This window comes from Aristolochia californica, unplaced genomic scaffold (assembly GCF_029961685.1).
Source record: "Aristolochia californica isolate CCGP_79_NKW_82.1479 unplaced genomic scaffold, dmAriCali1.0.hap1 SCAF_8, whole genome shotgun sequence".
Lineage (NCBI taxonomy): Eukaryota > Viridiplantae > Streptophyta > Magnoliopsida > Piperales > Aristolochiaceae > Aristolochia > Aristolochia californica.
Genome location: NW_027182279.1, coordinates 752,609 through 759,126, shown reverse-complemented (window position 1 = coordinate 759,126; position 6,518 = coordinate 752,609). Strand labels below are relative to the sequence as shown.

The 6,518-nt window shown below is 42.0% G+C and overlaps 1 pseudogene; it reads left to right on the top strand.

The window, feature by feature from the left end:
- The first annotated feature begins 1,603 nt into the window (after nt 1–1,603).
- Nucleotides 1,604–4,176, top strand: LOC137939365 (cysteine-rich receptor-like protein kinase 42; annotated as a pseudogene).
- Nucleotides 4,177–6,518: the final 2,342 nt, after the last annotated feature.

The window sequence follows — 6,518 nt, the reverse complement described above, 5'->3', positions numbered from 1 at the left end:
TAGGAATTGAAGTGTCCCAACAGTGTGTATTGGTGGGAAAGAAAAAGAATCCATTTCTCAAATATTAGACTTTTACCCAAAAAATTGTTTTTTTTATTTTTTATTTTTTCCTTTTTATATGTTCTTAATAGATAAGGGTATAAAGGTAATCCAAAAAATGTTTAGCCTTCTCTCCTCACCGTCGTCCTTGTCGAGAAACCAGAGGTTGAGGCTCTCTGTCAGGACTATTCCATCAGTCCCCGAAGGTCTTTGGTGGTTCCGTCCACCGTCAACAGAGTTTAGTGGTTTCGAAATGTGAGGAGCCGCAATTTTCACAGACCTATGGGGTGAAGGGAGAACTGATACCTCCTAGCTAGAGGTCGTCCATTTGACCAACTAGAAACTTAGGATAAATTTTTTTTATTATTATTTCAAAAAATAATTAGTGAAAAGAAGAATTTAATCTCATTTTTAATAACTATTTTAAAAATAATAATAATTAAAAAAATTTCTTGGGTTCGAAACAAACCCTTAAGGAAACAAGGGTAAAATTATTCAAAATACTTAAGAGTATTACAAAAATAAGTAAATATTTAAGTTATATGGTTTTTTAAATATAATTAAGGAAATTTCCCTAAACTACCCATTTAAAATAAATTATTTTAAAAAACACTGACATCATCAAAAAAAATTTAAAACTACCCAACTTTGACCGATCAATGCCTATGTGTGCAATAAAAAATGACACGTAAGTTTTGACTACTTATGTGTTACCACATCATCAGTGCAGTAAACATAGATCGACACATCATCTGCCACATCATTATTTTTACCACGTCATCTCGCCACATAAGTTGACACATCATTAAATAAAAAAATTAAATAATCCTCACCATATTCCACCATAGGCATTGTTTCTCAAAATAAGTTGTTTTAAATGCCTTATGTGTCCCCTCTCATCTTTCTCCTCTCCTCTCCTCTCGCCCTCTAGCCACCGCTTGGCCTCGGCCTCCTCTCCTCTCCTCTCGCCCTCTCACCGCCGCTCGCCCTCTCTCATCTCGTTGTCGTCGCTCAGCTTCAGCCTCCTCTCCTCTCCTCTCCTCTCCCCCCTCTCCTCTCCCCTCTCACAGTGCCTGCTGCCGCGAAATAATGACGTGGCAAACGACGTGTCGATCTCTGTTTACTGCACTGATGACATGGCAATACATAAGCAGTCAAAGCTTATATGTCACTTTTGACTGCACACATAGGCATTTGACCGGTCAAAGTTGGGTAGTTTTAGAAATATGTTGATGACGTTAGTGTTTTTGAAAATAATTTATTTTAAATGGGTATTTTAGGGAAATTCCCTTTAATTAAATAATTAAATTATTATTTTTAATATTTTAATATAATTAATATATTTATTAAAATTATTACATATATATATATATATATATATATATATATATATATATATATATATATGATTAGTTATAATGTAATATATAGTTGTCAAATTTTGCAAAAGAACACTTAAAAATAAGGATTATTTGAAAATATTATTGATATTTAGGAATAACGTATTGATTTTAATTTTAATATTATTATAATTCGAGAGTCAAGTCTTAGACCCTTTGTTTTTATGGCTCGATCATTTGACTCTGATCCTGAATCCTCATTTGCTCTGTTTACATGGAGATCAAATTCAGAGACCCAGAAGTCTTTCTTCTCCTCCTGCTTCGCGTTCTCCTCTGTTTTTTTCTTGCTCATCGCCTGTGGAGTTTCGTCAGATCCCCAGATAAATCTTCTCAGCAAAGTCTGCAGCCAGTACAGCGTCACGAACCCGTACAATTTCTCTTCCGATCTCAAAGCTACCTTCTCCGATCTCCGCCGCGCCGTCTTATCTTCCTCCCACTTCGCGACAGCAGAGCGTGCGCGCGCCTCCGATCCCATCTATGCTCTCTTCCAGTGCCGCGAATATCTCTCCGGTGCCGACTGCCTCTTATGTTTCTCTGCTGCCGTCACCGAACTCCGCAACTGCTCCACGGCCCACGGCGCGCGTGTTGTCTACGACGGCTGCTTTCTCAAGTACGAGGGCGACAGGTTCTTCGACCAGACGACGCTGGCCGGGGATGTGGAACTGTGCGGTAACGTGAAGGCGCCGGAGACCGGCCGCTTCAACGCCTCCGCTCGGGGATTGCTGGAGGATTTGGTGGCGGAGACGCCTAAGATTAATGGGTATTTCGCGGCGGCGAGGAGGGATGGTGCGTACGGGGTGGCACAGTGCGCAGAGACGGTAAACCAAAGCGGCTGCGGGTATTGCTTAAAGGTCGCGTACGGTAATATCCAGGTGTGCCTGCCGGCGACACAAGGGAGAGCGTTCGACGCCGGCTGCTTTTTGAGATACTCCAAAACGAGATTCTTCGGGGACTACCAGACGATCGATCTCGCAGCTTTCAATCGCATAGGTGAGGATTCTTCGAGATTGATTTATTGACCGAAGTGTGATTACAGGAAAAAAATGGGATTTTGGTTCCGAAGACTGAACTTCAAATTCGTCTCTGTAGGAAGTAAGAAGAACGGCATTATCGGTGCTCTGGTAGGGGGAGTCAGCTTTTTCTTACTTGTTTTTATACTTATCCTTGTCACGAACGAGAGAAGTCCGCACCTTGGGATGCCCTGTTCGTCTTTGGGGAGATTGCACTATGAGAGAGGTCTCCTCCTATATTTCTCCTTCTGACTATTCTGAAACTGCACTTTTTTCCGTGGTTTTGAGATTCCTAACTGGATATTACATCTATCAACTTCTCTGCTTCTGTAATTTAACTATTTTTTCATGGGCGACAGAGCAAGACGGAATTGTAAATTTCCGCCACAAGGACCTAAAATCTGCTACCAAGAATTTTTCCGAGGAAAACAAACTAGAAGGAGGCTCCGGAAACGTATACAATGTACGTTACTCTCAATGAGTATTGAAATGATTACTGGAAAGTGGGAACGCATCGAAAATGATGCTCTGTTTCGAATTCTACCAGGGTCTTCTAAAAAATGGGAAGAGAGTAGCTGTGCAGAAGCTTGCGATCACTCAGGATCATAGAGTGAAGGCGTGTATCGAGAAGGAACTGGACCTTGTGAGCCGCATTTGGCACCGAAACCTGGTTCGTCTCCTCGGATGGTGCAGCAAAGGCCCAGAACTCCTCATAGTTTACGAATGCGTGGGCAACAAAAGCCTCGAAAAAATCTTATTTGGTATTCCCACCTCTTCTACTATGTTTCATGATTCATGTGCTCGTGATGTTCTGAACTTATGATCATCTTGTCAGGTGACGGAAGTGGAACTCTCAACTGGAAACAAAGATTCGATGTAATTGTGAGCATTGCTCAAGGACTCCGGTACCCGCACGCAGAATTCGGAGTCCGTATCATACATCATAACATAGATTCCTGTAACATTTTCCTCGACGACGACCTCCGACCCAGAATTTCAGATTTGGGGTTGTCAAGGCTCTTTGATCTGGAGTGTCAGGGTCATCTCAGCACCACCAGATACGTTGGAACATTGTAATCACTGCACAACCGAGATTTTCCTTCGTTTTCCTTCTTCACACTTCACTAACTCTCCACTGTTTTACCGTTACAGACGATACAAAGCACCGGAATGCTTAATCCTCAATCAGCTCACAGAGAAAGTCGACACTTACAGCTTCGGGGTTGTCGTCCTGGAAATCATAAGCGGCCGGAGGAGCTATGATATAAAGCGCGAACCTGATGCCCAGTGCCTTCTTGAATTGGTGATTACTATCTCTCTGTAACTGACACCATCTATTTACAGATTTTGTGTTCCGATTTTGATCACGTCTGTGTACTTCAATCAGGCCTGGGACTTATACGAAACGGATTCGTTGATGAGACTGGTAGATGAGAAGCTGGATAAGAACGAGTACCAGGAAGATGAGAAGCTGGATAAGAACGAGTACCAGGAAGATGAGATGAAGAAAGTGATTGAAATAGCGCTGCTCTGCACTCAGTCAACCGTGTCTTCAAGGCCGGCGATGTCTGAGGTTGAGGTATTGCTTCTGAAAGGAGAGTGACTTCCAGGATTCTGACCAGACCCGCCAGACCCTCCTTCATTGTGGCAAATAACGGAGCTCAAGGAGACATTTCCAGCTTAACGGAGTCGTCTTCCAGCTCTACCGGGTCGTCTTCCATCGTTAATGCTCGAACCAAGATTGGGGATGTTGTTCGGCGTCTTAGGGTTTGTTTGGAACGTCGTGGAAAAGAATCGGACAATTTCGACAATTTCGAGGTTAGTGAAAATGAGAATTTGATGTTATTTACTTTCACGAACGGAAATAATAATAGTCAAATTAATATTTCTACAAAAGTACATGATTTCGAATTGTTCGTTGAAGCTCTTGAAGCTCCGAGAGGATCGCCAACCCCATTGCGTTCAAAGCTCGCAAGCAAGTGATATGGCCACACCCAGAAGACCAGAAAGGTAGCAGCAAGACGCGGCTTATGCAGTTGTTGTTCAGTTATTTGTTTTCCTGTAACTGTATGGCTATATATATATAGCCTGGATGAATTCAAAGGAGATATACGGATTTTGATTCTTACTTTATTCTTTTCTTATCCTAAATTCAAGCAGGTTTATGAATCGTAATTCCTAGCTTACTGTTTTATCAAATTTTAATCGACCTGGTTGCATTGATTTCGGAGTTTAGCTCTACTAAAATCGACTTGACAACCAGGTTTAACTAGATTTAACTGTAAATTTAAATCTAGAGTTGCAGAAAATTACTGGATAATAAACGCTTTCGTTTTCCATGAATGGTCTCCGCAATCGCCTTCTGGGTGTTGAAAACAATTGGTTCTTTCACGGAGTTTCGTGAGGAATTATCTCCGTTCCGCCGATGAAGAATAGGACATAAGGAAGATACAAGGAAGCATAAAGAGTACAAATGTCAAAAGCGCGGCGTAGAGGCGGTGGACTAAAGCTTGAGAGAGAGGCGCCATGAATGAGAGGGGAGAGCGGGAGTAAAAAATCAGGAGCCGGTCGAGGAGATTGAGTTGACCGTTCAAATTCGAAATAAATGGATCCGAATCGGCTGCTTACGCGCTTTTCTAACGCGGAGGTAAGGATTGCTGGAGCTTTCCTGACTGATCGAAGTGCTAACTTGATGAAGAAAATGGGGTGGTTTTGGTCGAACATCTGTTGTTGCAGAAAATCCGATGATGGAGATCAAATATAGAGATTCACATTTCTTCTTCTTCTTCACATTTTCCTATGTTTCTCACCTGTTCTTCTCCCGTGGAGTTCCATCAGATCCTCGGTTGAATCTGTACTACAAAGACTGCAGCAAATTAAACGTCACGAACCGTACGATTTCTTCTCCAATCTCGACGCCACCTCCTTCCGACCTTTTCAGGGGCGATACAGATCGGAGGCCCCGTAAATTTTTCACTACAGATAACTGAAATCTGCCACCGATAATTTTTCCGAAGAAAACAAACTGGGAGGAGACTCAGAAGATGTATACATGGTACATTACTCACAGTGAAAACTGAACGGTTACAGAAGACGCATCTCAAATTTGAAAAAAAATCTCTGAATCTACCGGTGTTCTGAAAAACGGGGAGGGAGTAAATGGTTAAGTTGCACTCAGGACCAGAGGAGTAAGATGAAGTCGAAATTCGAGAGTGATGTGAAATTTATAAGCAAGGTTCATCACCCAGACCTGGTTAGTCTCATCGGATGTTGCAGCAAAGGCCCAGAACTGTTCCTGATTTACGAATTCATGGGCTACAGAAGTCTCGACAAATTTTTATTGTGTAATCCCACCTTTGTCTCCGTTTGAAAATTGATGTTGCTCCTGTTGTTCTGATCAAATATCTTCTTCCTCGGGTGACAGAAGTGGATCTCTCAACTGGAAACAGAGTCTCCATATAATCCTGAGCATTTACCTCGACGATGCCTTTTTTCATAAAATTGTAGATTGGGGCTCGCAAGGCTTCTTTATCTGGAGAATCAGAGTCTTTTTGGCATCAAATTCGTACGAACATTGTAATCACAGCACAACCCGGATTTTCATTCATCTTCTTGTTTACAGTTCACTAACTCTCGAATGTTTTAATGTTACAGTGGATATATGGCACCGGAATGGGCATTGCATGGTCACGTCGCACGGAAGGTCGACACTTACAGCTTCGGAGTCCTCGTCCTGGAAAAAATAACTGGCCGGAAGTGCGTCTACAGAAGGCTCCTTCTTCACTGGGTGATCATTTTCTCTCTGCAACTGACCCATTTACAGATTCTTATAGAAGAAGATACAAATTTTATTCGGGTTTTGATCTCATTTGTTGACTGCAACCAGGTCTGGGAATTATACGAGACGCATTCTTTGATGAGACATGTAGATGAGAAGCTGGACAAGGAGCACCAGGAAGAAGAGACGAAGAAGGTGATAGAAATAGCTCCGCCCTGCACTACTTTAAAAAGCAAAACCTGGATAAAAAAGTAAGATCAAGCCCATTAAATTTTCTTTTATTAGCCCATT